Genomic DNA, 27743 nt, shown 5'->3' on the forward strand with positions numbered 1-27743 from the left:
AATAGAGAGATGGAGAGATTTTAAAAAGTTGGATGAAATATTTTTTCTGCATTGCGGGATTAAAGTCACATGCACCTTATCCGATATTCGCTGAACATATCACAATATAAACAGATAAAAGCAGGGTTTACAGACAGAGGAAACTCGGATTAACATGTACCCTGATCTGTTCATTCATTCCTGTTTATGTCCGTTTAGGTCATTGATAAAGTTCTGTAATCCGAAGTTGTAATACGCGATTATGAACTACAAATACTTAAAATTAACAGTTAAATAATTACCTGTCTGATGCAACTATATCAAGCTGTCAAATACTCCATGACTTCTCTTCCCTGTTCGGAGTGCATACTGCATACACCACTCAGAGTGTAACAGGATCCTGGATGTTTCTTTCTTTCGTTCGTGATGTCATTTTAACATGATTAAGTGATGCGGTGAAGTGCATGATTTACAATACATCTGATTCTTTGCTCCTGCTGACATGAATAACCGTGCAACTTGCGCAGTTCCGTATTGAAAATAAACTAGTGCTCTTTTATTGCGTCATCAATCGTGCATCACGCTAAGCATTTGTCCGCTAAATTCTTCTGAGATTCCTTTACTTTAAATTGTTAGGCCTATACGATTTTCTACTGGAAATGTCCTTTGTTTGTGTTCATCGTTTCATGTCATGGTGTTTCACAGCCGAAATTCATTAGCGATTGAATGCTTATTATCGTTGGTTTAAATTTCTCTGGTTTCAAACGCTTAAGTGATTCATAAGAGTTATCTCCCTGTAATCGCAAACCTTACCTTAAATGCATTTAACAAAACGACAGAAAATTAGGTCCATAAAAAGCCTTCGATTTTTTTTATGATAAGCATTTTAACCTCAGTATTGATTACATGTATCTTCTATGATGTCAAAAATGACGTATAACGAGAAACGTCATGTACAACATACAATTATGATAATATACACCCATGCTTTTTTTCCAGATATGATTTCAGAAAATGTAATTATTAGATTCTTTACCACATTTTAGTGTCTAAAAAAACGAACAATCGACTGCTTTTCTATCGCGTCAAGTGTGTCTTATCTATGGATCTTTAGTGTAATATGAGCCATCCATTAGCAATATTGGCTATTATTGAAATTACCGGATTTTTGAAAGCATCAAAATTCAAAAGTAATGTCAAATTTCGTATTTGTCAAAGCACAAACAACGCTAATAATTGACATAAAAATTTGTATTTGTGGTATTTATACATGTAGTAAGTATGAAATTTGTTTTTGCCCGTGACCCATTCTAACTTTGGGGAGAAAAATGTTGATAAATCGTCATTTTTAACAGTTTTTAAAACCATATATTTCAATCGTCTAATATGTTTAAAGACGCCTCATTTAACAATTTTTTTACATGGGGATATGAGTGAGTTTCCACCTACATTATCAATGTATTTACACCTCATGAATCCATCCTATAAGTTTGTGTAAAACACGAAGACACATATGATGGATCGTGGCCATAGCATTTTTCACACGCACTGAAATTTTATTTTACCTTTTTTAACATGAGCACACTCGTTACCGCAAAATATTTTCATTGGAAAATGTTTCTCGAATAGTTATTATTCTTTTTCTGTTTTAATATTTTGCGGTTACGAGTGTGCTGTATGTGTAAATCACGATTAATTGTGTAAAATTTGGCATTTTCCCGGAAAACCTCGAACCAGCCTGAGGTAGAATTTAGTTTGACATAATAAATATCCGGTTTTGACGGAAATGATGTGTTAATGTTCTAGGGTGAGAATTATCAAAAACAAATATTCTGAAGCCCTCTTAAACTTTTCCATATTTACTAGGCCAAATAAGGCATATTGTGGGTCGAGTTCTTTGAGAAAATATCAACTTCAAATCTGTGTCCAAGCACCTTTGACACTGAATTTTTTTTCAAAACATGAATCAAAAAGTTCCTTCAGGCATAATGTATTAGACCTCTTGACCAGTTAAAATGTTAACACAGAAATGAACAATTTAGCTCTTAAGCAGGTTCATACAGGTATGTGGAAAGATATTTGCAAATGTAAATATTTCAACTTAAGGTTGGAAATACAACTTACACCATTGCTGTACTTGTATCTCACCCAGTCACCACTGTTGATGAGATCCAATGACTGTGTTGTTACATTCTGGCTTTTATAATATGTTGCAGTGTTGTTTAATCTCATTTGACAAGAAAGCATTGGGTTATCATTCATTATGGAGTATTTCCTAATATGACCATTTGAGTGTCTCTCAAGTTTTGAAAGCTCTCCTACTGTTTTTTTTTTTTGTTTGTTTGTTTGTTTGTTTGTTTGTTTGTTTTTTTTTTTTTTTGCTGTCTTCTTTTAATCCCAGGAAAGACTTTACGGATAGTTCCGAAGCAGCTTTTAAAATACATTCTGTAGCTTGTGTCCTGTAAAGAGTTTAGACACTGATAAATATAAACTTTATATGTTTGACTTTTCTGTATATGTACAATGTAAGTGAGAAATTACAAACACTCTTCAAATCTGAATAAGTTTCTACCAAGTGTCATTTTCTTTAAAGTAACCACCAGTGATGACATGAAAACAAAGAATGTGCTGTGCATATTTCGCAGCAGAATCTCGACTGCGGGCTTTTTGATTTTGTAGAAAAATCTGATCCCTAATTCTGCCATGACTTTTTTTTCAAAAGCCTCTTCATCATAAGAAGGTTATGGCCCATGCCTATGGATATCATCAATCTGTTTAAAAAAAAAAAAAAACATAACAACTAGATACATCCTGTTTGCAAGCAACTGGTGAGTCTTCAGTTCTAATTTTGATTACAATAATAAAGATGTTTAATAGAGTGTTGATGCCATCGTCCTTAATCTAAACTTTGTCATATATATAAATATTATCAGATGGTTAAAAAAATGCCATTTAAAGTAAAACAGATATCACTGAAGAATAATTACAGCATGAAGTAGGAGATGAGTCTTGGCTTTCCTAGTAAAGGATAGTAAAAATTCTGTGATCATTCGATGATACGCTGCAATATTTACCGTCATGTTCTTGATACTTTGCTCATCTGTTTTCTTCATGTAAAGTTGCTTTTGTATCTGTTGATTTTTAATCAGAAATTTTAATAAACAAAGATGTTTGTAACAAAGAACAAATAATGGTCATTTTAAAAATGTTAACATTCGATTATCTACAGATGTAAGATTCACTTTTACTTACAAGGGCCAAACAGCAGGTAAGCGTGATAAAAATTTGATCCACCTTGGCAAAGAGCAAATTTAAAGGAACCACTTGCAGCTAAACAATTAAGATGAATAAAAAAATTAAATTTGCAAAAATTTTAGTGACATAACAAAACCACTATTAGCATTTACAAGTCATTTAGACTCGCCAAAAATTTTATACATGTACTTCAGCTACTGACATTTTCTTACATGGACTTGCATTACTTTTAAAGTCTCTTCTTTGTCGACTTCCAATATGTTGAAAAAACTCAGGTCCTTTGGAAGGTTGAAGTGTTTCTAAATGGCAACCCATTTTCTTAAGTTTCTCTTGATGTACTTGTTCCACCATTGTATGTCACAAGATGTTTGGTCAAACCAAGGGGAACAAGATGTAATAATCCCACTGGTATGTCTCTGCATGATAAAGTAGAACATGTGAATGAAATAAGCATTCAGAGAGCATTGCTTATGTCTGCAACTGGCACCCCCAGTTCCTTAAAGGAACATTCTTTTATGTTCAAAAGGATTCAAGAAAATAATTTAAAAAAGTTATTTGAACAATTGGAGTTCTCCTTACTATCTGTTGATAATCATTACAAAACTCAAACTTGATCTTTGGTTTTCCATTATAAAGATACAAAGCAAATTTTGAATCAATTCTCCAAACAATAAAACAAAATGTTGGTACAGACTGACCGATAGATAAAAAGACAGCAGTAAAGACTATATAAAGTCCCTGTGGTTTCACTTGAGGAGGACTATAGCCCCTCCAATTTCACTGAAAGGGGACTACATCTCCTCCGGTTTTACTGGAAGGGATTATATGTAAAAAAGGAAATTATTTATGTTTGTGTATGGATATAAAGCAAAATATTCAATATAATATTAATTATACTATGGTAAAAGTTAGAATTTAATATGTACCTGTGTGGGTCAATAACATCCCATAAACAATTGAAGTGTTCCTTGACACCCGTTTCTTTGCGTAGCATGGCTTTATTCCCTTCTTTAGACCTCAGATGTAATCTGTTAATTGTTTGAAGTGTTTCCTTTGGATTTCTAGAATGTATAACCTGATCAAATGTCCCAGAGGATGACTAAAAAAACAACTTATAGAAATAATTCTTTCTCCTTGTAAATAAACCTCAACGAGACAATTAAGGTGTTTGTTGGAAAACCAGATTTAGACTGAGGAAAGAGAAACTGTTATCTCAATTGAAATGATGCGGTGTACAGAGCAGCCTTTTACAGTCAATGAATAGTTGAATAGACTTATCAATCAAGGTTCATTTGCATCAACATGTAGTCACCCAGTATTAAACACCTCTGAGATCACAAGGAAAATTATTTCGGCTTTAAATTAAACTGCATATAAAGTTCTTTTATCAAAGTTTTGTTAAAAAATAAATATTTACAATTGCAAGTATATTTTCTTATATGAACCTACTGAAAAGCAAAAACGTTTAATTCCGTGTAAACTTTTTAATGGGTCAGGAGGTCATATTTCTGATGTCACATTGATCATCGCATGAGCCTATTAATTCAACGATGCATTATTACTTTTATAAAACAGTTACATTCATACTTTTGAATGATCTCACTCCCTCAAACGTAAATATAAGAAATAAACTGCAATGTAAACAAGAAGCCCAGGGGCCACATTGCTCACCTGAGCACTTTGGCTAGAAAAGCAGAAATCAGTTCAGTTTTGAAAAGTTTAAGTATAAAAGTGGTTTGGGGGTTGGGGGTTATGATTTGAACTTAATTGTGGCCCCACCCCACCCTAGGGGGTCATGATTTGAAAAAACTTGAATCTATACTACTTGAGGATGCTTGCATATAGATATGTCCAATCATGGCTTTGCTGTTCTTGAGATGATTTTTAAAGATTTTTTCCTTTGTGTTCCTATGTAAAACTTTGATCACCCACTGTGTCACGACCCTACCCCTGGGGGTCATGATTTGAACAAATTTGAATCTACACTACCTGAGGATGCTTGCATATAAATATGACTAATCATGGTTTTTCTGTTTTGAAGAGGAAAATTTTAAAAGATTTTTCCTATGTATTCCTATGTATCGCCCATTTATCAGTCAATCAATAATCATCGAAATGTCAGAAATTTGACCTATTTATGACAGATAAGTGAATATTTTTGCTATTTAATATGTTCATATGAGGAAAGATATTTGCAAATATATACACGATTTATATTGTAACATAACCCACACGAAACGAAATGATTCACATATTTAAGTCAATATGTGACTTGAAAAAATCTTTACTCACAAGGCATCTTGGACAATATTTGTTTGCAGGTGCACCAAGATGGTTCCAGCAGTGTGAAAGAATGTTATAATCTGCAACAATAACATCCAGAGGACACTTTATCATATATTCTTCTTGGTTGAGGGCATCGAAAGAAATTACATCATGTCTGCAACGGAAGGGAAGTATTGACAAACACAGTAAATTTTTCTTAGCGTTTTTATTAAACATAATAAAGATTAGGAATAATTATAACCTTTGACATTGTTTTATATCGACAACAGCTATTTCAACCATTTTCAATATTTCTACTTTCTCTGATGCTCCAACAAAATGTACATGTCTTTCTTTGTGTCGTTCATCAACTGGAATTCCTGTAAAAATAAATCCAAAGAACCTAGGGTATGGATTTTTACTACTATCCTCTTTTTCTCTATTTTAATCTTGCAGAGATGTATGAATTCCCTGACTATAGATTGCCAATTTCTTAAACCTCTAAATTAGCATGTTTTACTCTGCAAGAAATTAAATAAATAACCAGTGCATGATAATTGCATCTGTATACAATGTAATGCCAGCCATTTCTTTGATCTATGAGTTGATGTGTCATCCAAAAAAGGTTTACGGGAACAGTCAAAATTGGATATTCATACTTGAGTACAGATTAAAGTGCTGAAAAATATTATTTTACTTGTAATAATCCCAAACTCAAACACAGGTTCAACTAACAACATGGAGAAATCTTGTATTCAGCTGTTCAAACTTTCATAGAACCATTTATAAAATAAAATATATTCAAACTTAAAATTTATTTATGACATGAATGCAAAAGGATATTTAGTTGATTAAATTAGACACGTCTTACATTTCGGTTGATAGGTCCAGAAACCACCTCTGAACTTTCTTTTGTGTAGTACGATTAATTTTCTGTGTTTTAAGCTTTGAACCTTTTTACAATGCTTTCTATCACTTGATATAAGAAATGCTCTATTGAGAAAAAAAAATAATAGTCAGAATATTTATGTAAATTTAGGTACTTTTAATTCAATCTACTGTACAATAAAGCAACACTCTATTGGCTGATTAACAAAGGAATGTATCATCTGAATTGAACTACGAGGGGTGATCAAAAAGTTCGCGAACTATCTCTATATTTACAAAACCACATTTCAGATCAAAACGAAATTTGGCACACATATAGTCATGCAAATACTCTATAAATAGCAGGTGTTATATAATGTTTTGTTCCTTGTTTGTGACGTAACAATCTGAAAATGACGTCAATATGTAGGTGACTTGTGACAAAAAATGGTTGACCCAGTCGTAATCGAACAACGAACGGCTTTAAAGTTTAACGTATATCTTGGAAATTCCTTTGCAGTAGAATATGATAATTTGTACAAGGTTTATGACGACAAAAGAATAACCAGAAGTTCAATCATTAATTGGATTGATTGTTTTAGTGAAGGCAGGGAGATGGTTAAAAATAATGTTTGTTCTGTTGCCCAGCGAAAGCAAGCCGGGGGAAAGATATGTCCTTAGTTGAGCAATTTGTTTTGAAAGATCTCCAAGTTACAATTAGAAAAATAGTTGAATATCTTAACAATAATATAATTATTAAATCCCTAAAAGTTCGCTTACTTTAGACTTTAAACATATGAGATATGATAAAAAGGAGGTCGTCCATACTTTATCCACATTGGATAAACGACGCTCCCGAGACAGAGGACTCGGGTTTTGATGGTTACCATGCTAATTCTGGGAAGGGATGTCCTTATCCACCCATCCTATTGCCGAGATTTGGCCATTTCTGACAGATGGACAGTTCTTATTATAAAAAATAACTTGCATGCTAAGAAATATAAGACTCGGAAAAATATGTTAGCTTCTGTGAACAGAACGCCATGGAGCATGTCACGTGACCGTCTGGATCACGTGATTCGCGCATGGGCAGAACAATGGCAGATGTGCATTATAAACGGAGAGGACTACTTTAAAAAATAATGAGCACTGAAACCTCATTTTATTTCTTTTAAGAAAGTAATTCAATTAGTTCGCGAACTTTTTGATCACCCCCCGTACATAGCTTGACTACATCTCAATACAAGGTTCACGCAGAACATATTACTCAGCTTCACGTCCCATTCAAAATTCTTATAATGTAACATCATTTTATTTAATTTTTTTTTATTATGAATTTTATAGTAGAAAAATAAATTTTAAGGAATGAAATTTAGTTTTTTACTTTTGCTATACAAGAATAACATATTTAAAACAGTTTGTGCTTTTTTAAATTACTTTGTGAAAATTAAATTGATATTAAATCAGACTTACTTTTCATTTCGGCAGCATGGAGGTTTGTAGTAGCATGGGCTCTACACTTGAAATAACAGCTTCTTTTACATTTTCCTGATAATTAGAACGTGGACAATATATAAAACAAGAGGCCCAAGTTCCTTGAATCGCTCTTCTGATAAATTGCACAACCTATCACTTCTATTTGAAGCCTCTAAGTATCCTGTATATTTAGATAAAGCCTTGAAATTCCAAAGGTAGGTCATTGTAACAATCACTAGTTTAACTCTTTGGGTACCCCGTGTATTTTTTGCAAGAATTACCCTTCAAACACCTCCTTATTAGCTCCCAGAATTCTTTGCAAAATTTTGGCCGATAGTATTTCTAGTTATGTTTTATGTACTTTTAACATTCGTTCTATACATTCACCTTGGCAGGCACTCATCAGTGAGTTACCTGTGTGTGCGTTCAGCTGTGACGTTAGCGGCAGTGTTTAAAAAGGTTATCTTGTCAGAAGTTTTAGCGCTGTTAGAGAAATTCTATACATTTAACGAACAGCCTGTTTCTTTATTTTGTTGTATTTTTGTTCGCTGTATTACTTTTTCATTTAAATGTCTGAGCGGAAGCGAGTGACCGGAAGTATTGTCAGCCATTTTGTTTCTATGTCAACTGTAAACAAACTGATAATATTGAAAATATCTTAGAGGTTATGTTATATTGAACTCAAACATGACTACATGGTATTTAATATTAAAGCCAGTATAATTGTATAATAGTATTGCCATATGTAGAGTAAATAATTATTTACTGATTAAGGAGAGTTAATATTTTAGCACCTTGCTGAGGTTTACATCATAAGGATGATGTTGATGATGATGACGACGATGATGTCGATGATGTTGATGATGATGACGACGATGATGTCGATGACAATGCATGGTGTCAATGATAATGTTGATGAAGAAGACGTAGATGATAATGTACGTGAATTAGACGCGCGGGAATCGCTAGCATTTGTAAATCGACACTGATCCCCAACAAGTCTAGGACTACAGCCCCGGAGGTTCGGAGGTTAGTGTTGAACTGAATTGAGTGAACTCTCATATTGATATGGACAATACTGGCAATATTTTGATAGGTTTGAGATCGATATCTGAGAACACGTGTTGGTTACAGCTGTACGCAGAAAATCTTTTGATCATTTTTTTCTTCTTTGTAAATAACATTTTTTTATGATCACTTGAGTGAGTGTGCGCGTGTGTGATTGTATGATTTATTAGTTTATTTTATTTATTTATTTATTCATTTTTTGTAAATAAATTGTTTTCCTTGAAGCAACTCTAGGTTTTGATTTGAAAAGGAAGCCTAGCTCATCCCCGTTATATACAGAAATCTTGCGTTCTGGTGCTTTATTCAAAGAACAAGGAAGAACATGATAACGTTTTTTTAGAGTGTCGCATCGCAATCATTAGATTGATGGACCTTATTCATTTAATCAAATCAAACATGACAAGGTCATTTAGATCAGCCTAACTCTTTTAAAAAATACAAATTATTTATTAAATAAAATTAAAATTCTAGTTTACTATAGTACATTTTTATGCAAATATTTCTTTGAACTTGTTTTTATACAGGAGCTGTAGCACACATAGAGACCTTTTTTCCCAAACTCTCTATTATGTCTTTGATACTCAAAACTCAAATCATGCAAAATTTGGTTGCTATTTTTCTTTTTACCATGGCAACATGATCTTATTTGTGAAAAAAAATGGCATTCTTGTCATGTTCTCAGCTATGTTAAGGAAGGAAATGGAAAATTCGATCTTAGTACCTTCTTAATACGTATAATTTTTAAAAATCTAATTTACAATTTAACTGTATACATGTAGAAAAGGTAATATAGATATCCATAATGGATAGGTTTGTGCCGTACTCAGTACCAGTTACATCGCATGTATAACAGCTGTGTGTCGCGTGACTAATAATAGAATTTTTCAGCTGAATGTAGAATATGACGCTAGTGCAAGGGCATACACATGTTAATGGAGAAAAAAAGATACATATTAAAAAAAGATTTACAGCGGCATCCCAAAAAGTAATGGTAGCTAGTTTGAGCTGTTTTGGAAATACTCATAATTTTGCCGAAAAAGCGTATAATAGCTAAAAATTCCCACTTCTCTTAAATTCTGTTAAGAATAAAAATTATGTTACGAAGACCACAATAAGCTCCCAGCACTTTTCAAAATAAATATGGTATAAGCAATTGATATTCCATATTTTAGCTCGAACAGTCTAGTTTATGCTCTTGCACTTTTGAGGTTAATCAGGAATACACTTATCGTGTTAGCGATATTCTTTACATTCTCCGTCTTTGTGCAGCTCTATAGCACCTAGATAAATTGATAATGTACATAATGGTTTAAAATAGATCATTTCCTTTTAATTTTATTGATTTAAACAATGGCGATGGTTTTATATTTATTCAAGAGTGTTTATAAATATTAATCCAATGGATCCACTCCTCTGGATCACTTGTAATGCGTCAAGTCAAGGCTAATGACGTCATTTATGACACAAGATTTGCTTCTAATAACTTGGCAGTATATTGCTATCAAATGTTGTGATTTTAGATGGTTTTATAAATAACTGATAAAATAAATGAATGCAAGTTGTTATTTATGCATCATCATGTTGTTAAAAAGATTTTTGTCGCCTGTTAAATTTTTGATGGCGTCACAATGAAACTTCCAATACGGTGCATCGCAAATGTGAACTCAGGCCTTCCTTAACGTAGCTGAGTTCTGTGTCGCTTTGTTAAAATATGCAGCAATGCATAAAAGTGACAATGACTGTTTCAAGACGTTGAAGACTTGATCTCTTAAATGCATGATAAACATTATTGGGTAACTATGTATTACAAAAGTATTCAAAAGAAATAAATATGTTCATTTATCTTATCAAGTCATATTTTCAAGCATTATTTGCATTACTTAAACCAAGTATAGGTTTAAATGCAAGCAAATAATTGAGAAAGATCCTTGTAACAAAGTCCAAGTAAGAAATGTGTTATTATATAAATGTTGCATGTAGTTGAGTGTAACATTGAAAATTTCACCCAAAGAAAACCATTGTCAACCGAGGAGCAGCCGAGTATATTCAGTTTATATCCTCATGCAATATTTATTATATTAAACTGAATGATTTACACAAAAATATTTAACAGAGAACCTTTCGCGCATAAATTTTGCAGAGTCATTATTATTTTTTGAATATCACCCGTTGTCAAGCAATGTGGACTGTTGTACGCTTGAGGGCGTGGCTTCGCGGGTAATAGTGTTTTTTAGCAAATGTTTCTCGACGAATCAGAGTCAATTAATTTACATGAAAGTATAATATTTCTTATTGGCTTGCAATAGTTGCTATGGATTTAATACCTAAAAGGAATTTGAAATAAACACTCCTCATGTTTTAATCGCAGCTAGGTTAAGGACGCCCATGAAATATACGCCTTAATATATTCAGAGAAAATGAATACAATTTTAATATTTTTTAAAACATCATTAGTTTTGATAAATGTGAATTGTGGTTTTTTCACATTTATATATCGGGTCTCTGCTGAGTTTGGCCAAAGCGACATCGCTTACATCAGCTGTTTGTCACTTGACAGGTTTAAAATTAGAACATGTATGTACTACTACAAAGATCGTAAAAGTTCAACGATATACATGTACGGGCATCTTTCCGCTATAAAATTTATTCTGTTTTCTTTGAGACGAATTCCTTAACACGAAAAGTGCTGGGAGCAACTTCCCTATGTTCGGGAATTGTTTAAAATATAGCCCTCTTTCTATAAACTCCAGACAAAAATATAATACGCATTGGAATAATGTTACATTACGGAATAAATAAACAATGCACAACCAGCTCCCAGCACTTTTCAGAATAGTAGGGATAATAGCGACACGTGTTTAAAAATTCAGAATTTATAGTGAGGCGGATATCGTTGAACTTTTGATATTTTCGAGGGGCTGGACCTGTCATTCTAGCACGTTACTGTACAAATGTGCTACCAACGGCTTTATATAAAGTCTACACATTATCAATTTAGTTTGACAATAAAATGTGGATTAATATATTTCAGAATATGTCTCTCTTTTGCTCCGACTACCCGTGTTTCATATTTATTTTTATTTTTACAAGCTACGATAAAAGCTTGATCCACGCCTCAAGTACAGAGAAACTGCGTGTCAAACTAAGAAATGACGTCATCTCAGTAAGTACAGCGAGATCAAGCTGGCTTTCATTCTACATACGCTAAGTGCTATTATGGCAAGATAAGTTGCACATCCATTTATCTTTATAATATTAATGAGAAACGAAAGTATTTAGTGTGTTTTAAAAAGAACGTATAGTATTTATTCATCGAGATTCATTTGTATTGTTTTAACGTGACGTCATAATAGCTTTCTCGAACCTCTGCCAAGGCTGACTTATATATGGGAGTCCTTAACATAGCTGCGATCTTATCGTATCTTCTTAAAAGAGCTAATTTCTGTATGGCTTGTAATCAATTCCTAAAAGGCAATGAAGTTGTCCAGTTTTCACATTAAAAAGTTTAGATTTAAGTCTTAAAATAAAGCATTCCTATTGAAATTATTGGTAAAACTATGCATTAAAGATAAAACATATTTTGTATCCTTGGTCGTTATCTCTTATGTACATTCCCATTTTTTTAAATAATTGATATCTATGAACAACCTGACTTTCAATTATGACTACAAAACAATCACTATCTGGGTGCAAGAAGCTAACAAATAGGGTGAAATATTGCTTTGAAGATAACAAAACTGAACACTTGTCCTTTAATATAACCATAGTAATAGTGTTATTTTCTTTATGAAACTTAATCAACATATGATATTCAACTTAATAGATCAAAATAAATTACTAGATAAGTGTAATTCAAGGTGAGTAAGAAAAAAAATGTTTTTGAATAAAAGGTAACTTAATTCCTAAAGCAGCAAACCAATTTTCACTATAAACCAATTGTACGTTATTTTCAGCGTTTCACTACAACGTAGCAATTGATACCGATTTCTTTTATGCTATCCGTGTTGAAAGATCCTAACAATGTATGTTTGCTAATCTCGTACAGGTTTTTCTTAAGAAAGCAGCAATAATATGAACTTGGTAAAAAATTATGTGTGATAACACTGAATTACCATGGCAACCATGAGGATTAGTTTTGAGAATAATATTGCCAATACCTCATGTAATACTTTTATTGTTTTAAATCTTATTGAACTATTTTACAGGAAAAGATATATTTATAGGCATGTTAATATCTGATAAAATATGGTTGGTTAGATGTTATGAATATAAAAGTTAGAATTTAAGCGCAAAAATGTCAAGTATATTGTACTGTTGTACTTAAAAAATGCACAATGATCCACCATTTTTTCTTCTCAATTTTGAGTTTATCTCTACGGATAGATATATAAAATATATACTTTTCGAAAAAAAAATGATATCACCGAAGAGAAACGTCATAAGGACCTTGATACATTCTTGTCGAGCAGCGATAGACGAGAAACAAGCTAGTGTTCATTTTAATATTTTATAAAGTATTGCATGTAGCTGAATGTAATTTAAGGGAAAAGTCAAAATAGGTATATTAGTATATGAAATTTTGAGAAAACTGTTGACTTTTACATTTTTTTTAGCAGTTGTGACATGACTTTTGGATAAACCCTCGAATAACTGTGATTAACGGTCCAGCAATGCTGATAATATCTGAAATTGGCTAACTGAAATTATCAAAGCGAAGAGTATAAACCTATCTATAGCAATGTATTTTATTTTTTGAATGAGCATACCTGCATACTCTTTCAAAATATTATATTTTATCGTAGAATCAAGTTCAATTTAATCGCCACCATCTTCTTTGCAAGCCGGAACAGCATTGTCATATTCTGTTGGAGTAGATTCGTACATCAAGCATATCTCGTAATAAGTATACTCATTTATTGCATTTATTTAGTTAAAATAATATGTCGTTTCATTATTCGATCGTCGGTCTTTTCGACTGATAGTCGAATAGAAGATTATTCGTTGACATCCCTGATATATATATATATATATATATATATATATATATATATATATATATATATATATATATATATATATATATATATATATATATATATATATATATATATATATATATTTATTTATTTATTTAAGGAATCACTGTCTAGTTAGTAGAGTATGCCAGGGCATCAACGATAGTTGGAAACGTGGGATAAGCCCTAATGGTATTAACAAACTTAATGACTTCACCAGGATGAACGTGAACTAGACCCAATCCCGGATTGTAACAAACAAGTTCATTCTCTCTATATAGTATAAACTTTACCGTCAATTCGTATTAGTAATCCTGGAACAACCTACCCGAATATTTACAGCTCACATTTTTGTTTATTTCTTTTTTCCGATTTCCAAATTTATAATATATCCAAATTCATCTTTCAAAATTGTCCTTCCATATTATCTTTCTTTAATTCCTTTTTATCATGTAGAGTTACGCTATTTTGAGAGAATAAGACAATGTACGATTTACTGTTGGCCGTAATTAATTAGCGATAATTAATTCGTTCAATTATGTAAATCACACTTCACCAGATTACACCCGATAGACCGGACGCAATTCATAGCGCTCCGGATTTCTTTGTTCACAACTGTTTATAAACTCAAAAATGAACATGTAACATTGTAACTATTTAGTGTTTGTTAGTTTAGTAGTAGTGCTAGTTGTTTTTGCTTCTCTATTTCCTTTGTTTTTATGACTTCTTAACTTTTTTCTTTGTCCTGAGGAAGGGACAGGTTGTCCCGAAAATTTGACAATTATTATTGTTCGTGTCGTTGGTCAATTTTAGTGCTTTATATAAATTTCCATCCGTGACCTTGTATCTACTTAGTAGATCCGACACTTAGGATATACAGTGTTGTTGGTTTTTAGTGCTTTATATATATATATATATATATATATATATATATATATATATATATATATATATATATATATATATATATATATATATACAGACCCTGAAACGTGCTACTACCCAACACGCACGCTGCACGAACGGTACACGCTCGCTACACGGTTTGCACGAAACGCTGCACGGTTTACACGAAACGCTACACGGTTTACACGAAACGCTTTGCACGAAAGGCTGCACGGTTTACACGAAAGCCTGCACGAAACGCTTTGTACACGTTTCTCACACGCTTTGTACACGATTCTCGCACGTTTTGGCCTCGATATGGATTTTCTATTCGGAATCTCTCTGACTTTATTTAAATTAAGTAAATATACGGATTAATCAAAGATTAGTTAAGAATTGCAATCATTCAGATTAAGTTAGTATTAGAACTCGCTACACCAGTACTATATTAACAGATAAAAATACACAATGTTAAGTTGTATTTAATTAATATTATGGTTGTCTTTAAGTATGTGACGCGCCCGGTGAAATGCCTATCATCGTCTATGTACAAAACTTTTTCACTAGACTCTAAATTACGCACTGAAAAAAATAATTATATTTGTAATTCATAATCTTTTACAGCATTCAATGTTTTTACAATTATAGTTTGATATTAACAGATCGTTTTATTACTGACAAATAAACCCAGTTATTTATTTGAAAAAAAATATTGATTAAATTGTGTATGATTTCTGTAAACGGATTGATTTCTTTCTTTTTTTATTATTGATTGATTTATTCATTTTTTTTGATTTAGTAAAAATTACTTTCATTTGATTGAATTAGGTTCTGTTTATAATTTGCAAAGGTAATATGAACACTAAATCAAATAAGAACATTGTGCAGGATGGGGGGGGGGGGGGGGTAGATTACCGAGATCTTACTTCTGTTTATGGCTAAATATAACTGGCACTTGTTTCAGTAAGTATACCATTGGGAAAAATTATTATAGAAACAAGTGCCCGTTCTAAGAAAAAAAAAGGATATCCATATCTCCAGCGGGACGAGATACATGTAATTTATTAACTGCACTTTAATTAGAATGGTAAATATATCGCTTCATTACAGAATCAAACTTTGACCTATCATTAAAATTTAAAATGGTAGAGAAGCCGGGGGAATAGGTATTGTAATGCTTTATTTCTCCATTTTGAGGCATTCCTGTGTTTATCAAATAAAAATAATATACCACCACCTTGTAAAATCCTTGATTTCAAACCCCATCTAGACAAAAAAAAATGTAATCAATAGTCGAGGCTCTTAACAATACATTCAATATACATGAATACATGTCCAGTGTCCTGAAAACTAAAAAATATGCTCTAGAGCTGCGTGATTAATAAGATAACTAATATATAATTACTCCGGATTTTTTTCTTTATATTTTATTATTCACGAATACACTGGCAAATTAATTCACTATTTACAGAGAATCGGATAAAAAGAAATAAAATCCACGGGTATTTATTTTTACCCATTAAATACTAATAACACTGTTAAATTTCACGAATTAAAAATCAATCGTTATTGTCGGGTGTCATCTTAGCCATGATTGCCAAGAGATAATACATGTAGCAGAACAAGTTTTCAGTTCCCGGCACGCGGAGCCCGTGATCGTTGTGTCGGAAGTGTAACGAAGATTCCAATACATTTTTAAGAGTGCATCAGGCGCACCCCGAAACTCCCCCCCCCCCCCCCCCCCAATATTTTCTTTAAAAAGAAAAGTATCTATAAAAACATGTTAATAACAAAAACTCAAAGTTTGTGTTTACATTTGAACCCCCCCCCCCCCCCGGAAATATTTAACCTTGTATTTGCCGATGCATGTGAATTATGATTCATTTATAAGACAATTATTAATCCACCAATTTTATGCATAAAAAGACTATAAATGACTCATCGTTTAAAAATTATTTGTATCACAATCTTGTAACATAAGAAAATTATGTTCGTTTATATGAAGAAAAAAAAATAATTGTGCTCCCCGACCTAGAATTCCCATACTTCACATTTATAGTAACGCACTAAACTGAGTATTTTAAATTTCAAAATTTCATGCCTGCCTTATCTTTTTATTATTTTGTATTTATCACCCAAATGTTTTTGTAATCTATATCTATATACCACAACTGTAAAATGGTGAAGAGATTCAAATAAATGAATGAAAAGGACAAGACCGGATTATCGATAATTTTTAAAAAAAATATATTGAATCAAATACTTTAAAATTAATGTGCGTATAATTAATTACTTTCAACATATTTTCTTTCCTTCTTTATTTAAATAAATATAAAAAAGAAAGAAAATCAAACAAATATGTAATACATTACCAAGAAATTTTATTTTGTTGTTTCCGTAGTTTTATCTCTTTTAAAATACCACCGGTATAATATATTCGAATAATATTAGTTACAAACAACAAAGAATGACTTGTTGATCCATCAATAGCCATATTTAAAATAAAATGAGTTCCGAATGAATCCTACACGTTTCTCACACGATTATTGCACGAAAGTCGCACCTTTCTCACACGGTTCTTACACGAAAGTCGTACGTTTCTCACACGCTTCTCGCACGCTCGCTACACGGTTTGCACGAAACGCTTTGGAGCTTACACGAAACGCTGCACGGTTTACACGAAACGCTACACGGTTTGCACGAAACGCTGCACGGTTTACACGAAACGCTACACGGTTTGCACGGAACGAAAAGCGCACGAAAGTCACACGCTTTTTTGGGGTAGTAGCACGTTTCAGGGTCTGTATCTATATATATATATATATATATATATATATATATATATATATATATATATATATATATCACATGTATTTTGCTTATAAAGTTTGTGGAAAGCTACGGCATTCAACACACCATAACACGGACAGGGGTCAAAAGGTTAAAGTGTGCGTTTTATTGTTATGTCACAAACATTGAGCGCCGTGGAAATGCAACGTCATCAGCGAAAATCAAAATTCACGCTCACATTGAACAGAAGGATGCTGCAACGGCTCTTCCATTAATTGTAACTTATCCGAAGGATAATACAGGGATTTTGAAATATAAATCACATTTGCAATCAAGGCAAGGAATTAAAATATATATATATAAGCATTGAATCATTATTTTTTGAAAGATATAGTCTCATAACACCAGCGATGTGTGCAAACAAATTTTCATGACCTGCTTACGCTTGTTATTTAATTTGTATGCACACACAGTTACAGTTATGAGACTATATCTTTCAAAAAATAATGATTCAATGCTTATACAGTACCGACCAGACACAATCTAACAGAAAGCGAACCCAGAGCGCACCCCGGGTTCGCTCTCTGGGTTTGCTTCGGGTTCGCTTGGGGTCCGCTAGTGCTGACCCCGAGCGAACCCGGAGCGCACCCGTAGCGAACCCGCAGCGGATCCAGAGCGAACGCTGAAAGCGAACCCCAAATTCAGTAGCGGTCCCAGAAAGCGAACGCGCGTTCGGTATTGCGTAACAGAGCTGTCAACCAGGATTATCGATTAACTCATCAGCGCTTCGACCAATCAACATGCCGAACAGGTCTGTCAATCAGGATAAGTGATAAAATGCGTTGACCATCAGCGCATCGACCAGTCAACATGCCAGTTTATAATCTAAACATTGTACAAGCAAAGCGTGTGAATCTACAGTCTAAAAATATTATTAATATGATTTTTAAACATGATTTTACATTTATATACTTTAATTCTCCAGACAACATGCAATATTTACTCATCTATTTTCTTTATTTTTTATTTTTAAAATCTATTGATACATTATATATTTTTATTTTCCAGGTAGCATGTTACATGTATAGTTAAATATTTATTTTCTTTATGTTTTTAAAATCCATTAATATATAAATATATATTGCGTAAATTTTTCAGACAATAAGTACTTTAATTTATAATAGAAAAAAAGAAGATAATAATGGTTATAACATGTTACTAAAAAAAAAAGAAAAAAAAATGGTCTTCGATAAATTATAGAATTTTATTATCTCAAGATACAGTATACGAACTTTAGTATAAGAACAGTTAGTATAAAAACATGTGCGTGGTTTAATTTAGTTATTTTTTATTAATTATTTCAATTTACATGCACGTTTTAATTTATCCAGATCAACTTCGAAATTATCGATCTTAATAATTGATCATGAAAAAAAAATTAAATGTACATTGTACAGAGTAAATGTGCATTAAGTCAATACGTAAATTGGAGAAAAAAATCTCATTTAACTACTATATTTTTTTTAATTAATCTTTTACCATAATTTAATAAATAGCTTGATTTAAATACTTGTATATAGGGAAAGATTATTTTGTCAATTTTAATTATCCTACATGTAGACCTTACATTATATGTTTTTGAATTTTTGTAACTACTTGCAAGTCAGTCAAAAAAAAAAATGCTTTTCACTTTCCTTCGCGTCGATATATATAATTATACAGGTTTACATGTTCACGAACCTCTTACATGTACTACATGTAATTTTCGAAATACTTTATATGAACATAAAAAAATATACTAGACGGGTACGTTTTGTACTTGTGCATGATAAGTACACGTAATTCCAACATTAGTAAATTGAACTTGCAAAGATACCTTAATACGAAAACGTACATATATTTTTTCATTACATAGGTACTTGTATTTGAACTTTGTAATTGTCATAATTATTTAATTTCAACACTTTAATAATTGTAGTTTCAAAGTGAAGCCAAGGTCATCACGTATCGGTAATCATCCACCTGTTTCGAAAATATTGCGGGTATTAAGAGCAATTGCGGTGGTTTTTTTAATTGGCACTTGCTAGCTGGATGTATACTGTCTCCATGGTCATGGTATACCTGAGTACAAGTATATACTCCCCCTACATTCGATGCCCCTTAAGTTACATGTACCTCGTCTGGGCACGTTATCAATGAGAAATACAATTATTATTATTATTTTTTTTTTTTTGAATTTGGAAACGTCATAGTTCTTTGGTACGTTGCATTAAGAGTACATGTTCATGCATGTAATTTGCTGCAACCTGAATGCTGAATATCAGTAAAATAGCTTTACGAGAGAGAGAGAGAGAGAGAGAGAGAGAGAGAGAGAGAGAGAGAGAGAGAGAGAGAGAGAGAGAACACTGTATATTATTTGAAATTAAAATCGCTACAACCGGCCCATAGAAAACAATTCAAGTACGGAGAGGGGTGGGGGGCTCATCGAAATAAAAAAAACCCAAACAAACAAAAAACTTCGGGCGTTATTATCTTAATTTCAGCTTCTTAATCATGCGAGTTTACAGTTATTGAATTCTTGTTTTGTTTGTTTTCTTTCTTGTATTTATTTATTTTTAAACATTTAGAATTTTGTTTGTTAACATGCCGCTCCAGTATGTACATGTATGTAGTGGGGCGGGCAGGGGGCATCATGAACCAGTAAGGAACACAAACTATTCAAGTGATCATTTACATGTATTTGAAAACAACTTAAAAAAAGTAATATATTCTTATCAGTGGACCAGTTATTAGTTCTTGTTTGTTTTGGTTTTTTGATTGTTGTTGTTGTTTTTTTATTTTTTATTAATAAGTCTTCCGGTAAACTCGCCTTATAAAACAATGATTTATAGGATGGAAATAAATTATAAATGATCTGTAAAACGAAACTCAAGTTACACTGTATGAGAATTTTTAGTGATTATCACGACCTACATATACATGTAATGGACGACAACCTAGCTTAAATATAAACTGCTAAATATTAAAACTTAGCATTTTACGTGTACAGTATGTCACAGCTATTTTATAGATAAGATCGTAATTCAGTTGTTTGTCTTTCAAACATTTAAATTACGATTTAGCAATTGCAATTACAATTGGAAGTTCAAAATTATTTTAAAACGCATGAATAATACATGTATAAACAAATGAATTTGAAAGCTTTTTTTTTATTAAGATACTCTTATCAATTTCACTCATTCCGTTACATCGAAAATAAATTTAACACAATTTTCTTTTTTTTTTCTTTCGAGATATACTTAGCTTGTAAGTTAAGAAAAATAAAAGTGATAATTCTACGTTGAATGTACGGTGAAATTCTTGAAAAATTATCAACGTTCTCCATATTGTCACTTACATGTACATGTTTCGATCGCCATAAAAACAGTAATGATCGATTTCACTACTGTATTTGGAATATACAAGGGGCGGGGCTTTATGGCGGCAAGATTAAAGCGGGGTCCGCTTCACGCATGAGTGCGTAAAGCGAACCCGGAAAGCGAACGCCGGGTTCGCTCTAGCGGACCCAGAGCTGACCCCGAGCGAACGCAGAGCGAACCCGAAGCGCACCCAGAGCGTTCCCAAATTTTCTGAAAGCGAACCCGCAGCGGACCCCGAGCGAACCCAGGAAGCGAACCCGGGGTGCGCTTTGGGTTCGCTCTGGTGTTAGGTTGTGTCCGGTCGGTACTGTATATATATATATATATATATATATATATATTAGGGATATCAAAATATTTATTTATTTTCCTTAGTCGATCATTCGATTGCAGTATTCGAACGATAGTCGAATATTCGGAATATTTTCTGAAAATAAAATTTTGTTTCATATTTCATTGGTACATACTCAGAAACCTTTTTACTTAAATCTATTTAAAAAGTAACATCAAAATTAATACAACGTAACGCGTGGATAGCATGATTCTATGAAATACATTTAGAAACCTAATTCTCCAAAATTATATTGGTTGGTAATTTATTACCAACACAGGCATCTACTGACAATTAATTCTCGCAGTAGTGAAGCACTTATAATTAATGTACTTTCTATACGTACATAGAAAATCTATTTTTTTTCTATTTGTATTTTTTATGTTCCATTTGTATTTTATACTTTATAATTTTCTGTTTGCATTCTTTAAACATAATAAAACATATATAAAAACAATATCTTCCACAGAATTCATAATAATAATGAATTGATGACGCCAGTTGAAAGACCGGGGTTCCGTAAGTTTTGGTCCTTTCAAAATAAGTGATTCAAGGTTCTCATTTATTACTATATTAACGTCAGCAGTAATGACGTGTCCTGCAGAACTATAGTTGTATGGTGACGATAAACATGAACACATTGGAGGATTATCTTTCAGATGTTTGATATCTAGGCACTGTAGAGTTTGCTTATATTAATTGCCTCAATTCCTTTGTTGGCATATAGAAGATTAAGACAAAAGGGTTGCTTTAAAAGTATTTTCTTCCGTAAAACATGACGGATTAAAAAGCTTTTGATTTGCAATATCCAAAATCTTAGATCCGAGTATGTATTCTGGTGAAGAAAAATCAAACAAGACTTTCCAAGAATAAAGTTTGGTGCAAATGTGATGAAGACCAAACTGTTTATTTAGGTAAGGTAAGGTACATGTAATAGCGATTCAAAGAGGCCTCGAATATAATAGGTATATTGTAACAGGTATATTGTAAGACAGATGTCCATGACTACGCTTACGTCTCCGTGTGTTGTTAAAAAGTCCCATCACATTCACATTGCTATTCTGTGGACTGGAAAGACTCCCAACACCATCGGCATTGTCATGTGCCGTATTCTGACTGACTTCCCTTAGTAAATTGCTAGGCCTTTGTTTTTGAACTGAATGGACTACGAATAGTTAGGTCTACTGAACAATACATACGGCTGTGTGACCGGTCAACGGGTGTGACCGGTCAATAGAGGATGTTTACTCCTCCTAGGCACCTGATCCCTAATCTGGAATTTCTGGGGGTCCGTGTTTTATGCCCTCTTCACATATTTGTATTGTTTATGGATTTCTTTTTTTAGGTCGATTACTATTCGTAAACTTTACCTTTCACATCATTGCTTCCATATGGAGATGACGTGCCTTGTTTTCTAATCCAATTTTCTTCTCGTTCCCTACGGAAAGGTGTACTCAATGATGGGCTATTAGTATAATGAGAAATCTTCTCTAGAATTTTAACTTTCATTCACAAAATATAGAATTATCAGGTCAATTAGAAGCTTCTGGCCCCTATTGTTAATTTTAAATCTATGTCCCGATATTCTATGGGGTCATCTTCCTACAATCCACACGGAGAAAAATGACCCCAAATACATTATTTTTACAAAAAAAAAGTGGGTCATTTTTTTACGTAGAATATTGATTAAGGGGCCAAATTTCTACATAGAAAAATGACCCGGTCAATTTTCTACGGGGGTCACTTTTCGTCGTTACACCAGCATATGTTCCTGTGTAATGCAATTTACTTATAAACTTTGCGTTATAAACATAGCATGTCATTTATTACTTAATCAAGAAGAAGTAAATAAGTTTTAACTCGACGTATTGTGAAAGATTGAGATTCTTAATTAATTCATTATGAATTCATAGTAATTTAAATAATATCATAATAACCATTTTGTGGTAATTTGGACATTTTTGTGTGATATCATAGTAAACATTTCCCGAACAAATCAGGCCCGACTCCTTTTTGTACCCTTTGTGCCTGCGAAGTAAGAAATATGTGGATAAATTTTCTCTCAAATTCTTAGGTTAACTTTTCAATTCAACGCTTTGTATTCAACGCAAAGAATATATCAAACGTCTGCAAATTTTGCTACGATTTTTTTTCTCCAATTTTTCAATTGCATATAATTTGTTTTTTAACAGTTAGAGTTAATTTTCAAGTAAGGGGGGGGCTTTAAATGAATGAATTTTTCATACGAAATAACAGAAAATCGATTATACAAAAACTCGGAGCGGCACCTGCTGCTCTACTCTAGCACACAACATAACATCAGTCATGCCTGCCATTAAAGCATAATTACATAAAATGCCTAAGACTTGAAAATGAACTACCTATATGATGAGATGATTTACGAGCCTTAAATGCCATACATAGGTAGACTAAAGATTTGTTCAGAATGTGCCGGCCAAATTCACCCTGGAAAATGTACTCTGCAATCTGTCTATTGCATCTGCATAGAGAAATACATTGCGTAGAAGTGGTACTTTGGTCAAAGATTTTTATTCTTTTAACAGAAAAAGAAAGATGTGAGAAGCTTCACTGTATTTTTATGTTTATAAGGTGCAATGTTACGGAAGCATCGTTTGTAATATGAAAATAATACATTCCTTATCCTGGAAATCTATGTATTTAGTATTTTTTCCTATGTTCTATTTTTAAATCATTGAGAAGTATGATTTTATTTCTTTTTCTTAATATTTTATGATATTACAGGAAATAACCGTTAGAATACTTTTGGGGTTTTCAACAAAATTATGAGGACTAGCAAATCCCCTTTATTAAACGTTTTTGGCGATACTAGCAAAATAGTAAAATGCAAAGCGTTTTTACTGTGGATTTTTTTTTCATTTACCCTGTAAAGTTCTGCTATTTTCAAAGTGTAATGTCCGCTTTTTAATGAGTAGTGAATATTGTGTCAGTGATATTCTATGGTGGAAATTTACATCGTAAAGTCAAGCTTTAAGAAAGAGATGTTTGCTTTTGTTGCGATATTTTAATAGTGATTTTCTTTGAAAGGAAATTTTCCCCGTAGAGCCTTGCTCTAGAGTTTCCTTTTGTTGTAAATAAGTATTGTCAGTATTTCCTCTAAATAGTTTCGTCTCATTTTGATTGTGACCGTCTTTATATTGGAAAAATGCGTGTTTTTCACAAGCTTTTCTAATTTATATTTTTTAAAGTTTTTTTGTCAATACCTTATAAAAATATGTTCAGTTTTGATTTTGAAATGCGTTAATGTTTAAATACGAAAAAAAAAAAAACTTAAGTTAGACTAAATGTACAACCCCAGGCTTTCAAGAAAATAATACAATTGGTTAAATGTATGACTTTATCAATTAAAACGAACAAATACACGCTGGACTTCACACATAATATGATATTTAAGAGTTGGTGGAGTGTCAGCACAGGCAAAGTCGATATAGCTCACAGATCTCATGCTAGTCTGTGAAGAACCCCCAGACCCAGTAGGAGCACACACGTCTGGAATCAGTGTTCCGTCATGAAATTGCCATTGTCCAGAAACAGCCTCTCCCTGAACCCAGACCTGGATCGGAAAATCATTCGCATATTGTTCTGTAAGGAAAGATGTAAGAGGGATAAATTGTCTGATTGTCACTTTCTTTATCTTTGAAAAGATGTTTAAATAACAATTTTAAAAAATGGTTTTCCTTACGGTTTTATTATGTTTTTTTAAATATCAAGCTGCACGAAGATACTTTTAAAATCGCTATTCATATATGAAATTACAATTAGTATAACATGTATAGTATTGAAGACTGAATATCAGAAAAAGAAATATTTTTATCATCATTTCTGCAATTGTTTAAAAATAAAGCCAAAATAACTACCTAAATATCTTTTGAAATTGTTGTACTTCTCATACGAATCAATTTTGATCAGATCACCTCCATCGTTCTTGCAGATGTTAACAGCATCCCAGTATACAGCATCAAGTGGCACGTATTTCAAGCAAACCAGGAAATTAGAATCCAAATATTCTGTATACCCAGGAGGACAAGCAGCTGTAAGGTAAAGAACTTATTTTTCAATGTGATATCTCCGGGGGTTGTAAAGTAACCCTGAGGAGGTATTAAAACAATATTGACTGTTTTTCAGACGTTTACTATTTTGATAACATTAAAAATATATTTCCATGTTGTGACGAAATGTTGTACTTGTGACGAACATGATTCCGAATATGACGTTAAATCGTTGTCTTAAGTATACTCTCAACATCATTGTGTTGTCATCATATTACGATAAAACGCTTTCAATTCTAATGCAGGTGTGATAAATTCTGTATTATATTAGCCGTCAAACAGTCTCGGGGCTGTGAAATTTATATACAAAATATTAATGTAATCAAGTTGCTAGAATATTTATTTTTCATAGAAGATCTTCAGAAAACTGCAGAAAAACTCTCTAAAAATCCATAGAAGTATTTCAAAAAAACTATCATAGACACACCCTGTCAGCGAGCCATAATCCAATACTAATCAGGGAATAAGAACTTTACAAACTCAGAAAAGCGTTAAGGATGTTTATCAGATTGATGGTCCAGGCAGCAGCCAGTAAGTTTAGAAAGGACGCATAGACGTCATCCCAAATCCTAGATGATAAGAATTGTCCAAAGGATTCACAAAATCGAGGAATTGATACAAACGCACTTTTTCTGCAAGAATAATTCATGGCTAATTGCAAAACAACTAAATGGCTAGCAGAAACGCCCTTTTACAATCTAAGGATCAGTTACATGTGATCCAATTGCAGGAGACAGGTACACACATAAGAACAATGAATTTGGCAGAAACCCTCAGTCTGTAGAGAGCAATGATAACTAATCAACTAGGCTTTGGATCTAATAAAGGAAAGTGATACATTGAGGATTAGAACTGGTACAACGCAATGCATGTTATAGCTGTTTTCCGTAGAAGCAGCGGTATAACATGTTCAATGGGTTCCCTGTTGCCTAACAGGAGGTTTTATTTAGACAGTTGTTTATACAGGCTAGTCAATAATCAAATTTCTAAATTTGCTTAGGTCATGAAATTGGTTAGGAAAAGGGTATTTTCATTACTTTTACGGTAGAGTACACAGAGCTAAGTTAAAGAATCACATATTAACAACAGCCTATGCAAGGGTTCGGGAAACAATTGTGATCACACATTAAAACAATACAAATGAATCTCGATGAATGCATTGTTTCTTATAAATAATGTAGAGATAATCAATGTACAAGTTATATGGCCTTAATAACAATATCCGAATAATGACGGAAAATCAGCTTGATCACGATGCACTGACTCAAATGACGTTCATAGGCGTCGGAACCGGGGGGGGGGGGGGGGGGGGCTAGGAGGGGCTTAGCCTCCCACTCTTTTTGCAAAGATAGACATAATATAGGCATTGAACATTGGGGCTTAGGTTTAGCCCCCCTCCCCCACTTCCAAGAGGCACAGGTTGCAGCGTAGTCAAAGAAGGGTAAATGGGGGGGGGGTGGAAAAAAGTTTGACACCCCCCATCCCCCCCCCTCCCCCACGAAATAGGATTTTCGCGTCTGGACAATAACTATTTTCTTTCTTTTCTTTTTTTTTTTTTTGCTTGTCAAGTTTTTTTTAGGTTCGATTTTTTTTCTCTTTCAATTACCCCCCCCCCCCACTTCCAATTTGCTTCCGACGCCAATGACGTGACTGACTTGTTTGACACTCTGTTTCTCTGTACTTGCCATTATTGTATCATGTGAATGAATCAAGCGTGATCTGACCAAAATGGAAACATATTCTTCAATGCATTGATCAATATTTTATAGTTCACTTAAACTGAAAATCTAAGACCTAAGTCTTATACATAGGCGTAGAAAGGCACACTTGTACAGTAACGTACTATAATGGCAGGGTCTGCCTCTGAAAAATATCAAAAGTTCAACAATATCTGTTTTTATTACAAGTTACGAGTCTTTAAACACGTGTAGCCATTTTCTATACTATTTTGAAATGTGCTGGGTGCTGGTTGAGCAGCTTTGCTTTTATTCCTTAATTTAAAATTATTTCAATAATATTACGCCCAAATAGGAAGTTTATTGAAAGACGGCTACACTTTACATAATTCCATAGCATGAGAAAGTTGCTCTAAGCATATTTGATGTTAATAAATTTGTCGCAAAGAAAACAAAATGAATTTAATAGCAAAAGATATCCGTATATCGATGAACTTTAACGATCTTTGTAGCCGTAATTTTCTAATATAAAACTTTTCCATGTGACAAACAGCTGATTCAAATGTTGACTGACGTTTTTCATACTAATTGTTAGGCCATTATTTACACACTGAATTGTCAACGGATTT

The 27743-nt window shown here is 32.8% G+C and overlaps 1 pseudogene; it reads right to left on the bottom strand.

The window, feature by feature from the left end:
• Window positions 1–27126, bottom strand: part of LOC133198154 (uncharacterized) — a 70323-nt pseudogene extending 43197 nt beyond the window's left edge.
• Window positions 27127–27743: the final 617 nt, after the last annotated feature.

Source organism: Saccostrea echinata, unplaced genomic scaffold, assembly GCF_033153115.1.
Source record: "Saccostrea echinata isolate AGI-Se365-2 ecotype Australia unplaced genomic scaffold, CSIRO_AGI_Sech_v1 ptg000033l, whole genome shotgun sequence".
Lineage (NCBI taxonomy): Eukaryota > Metazoa > Mollusca > Bivalvia > Ostreida > Ostreidae > Saccostrea > Saccostrea echinata.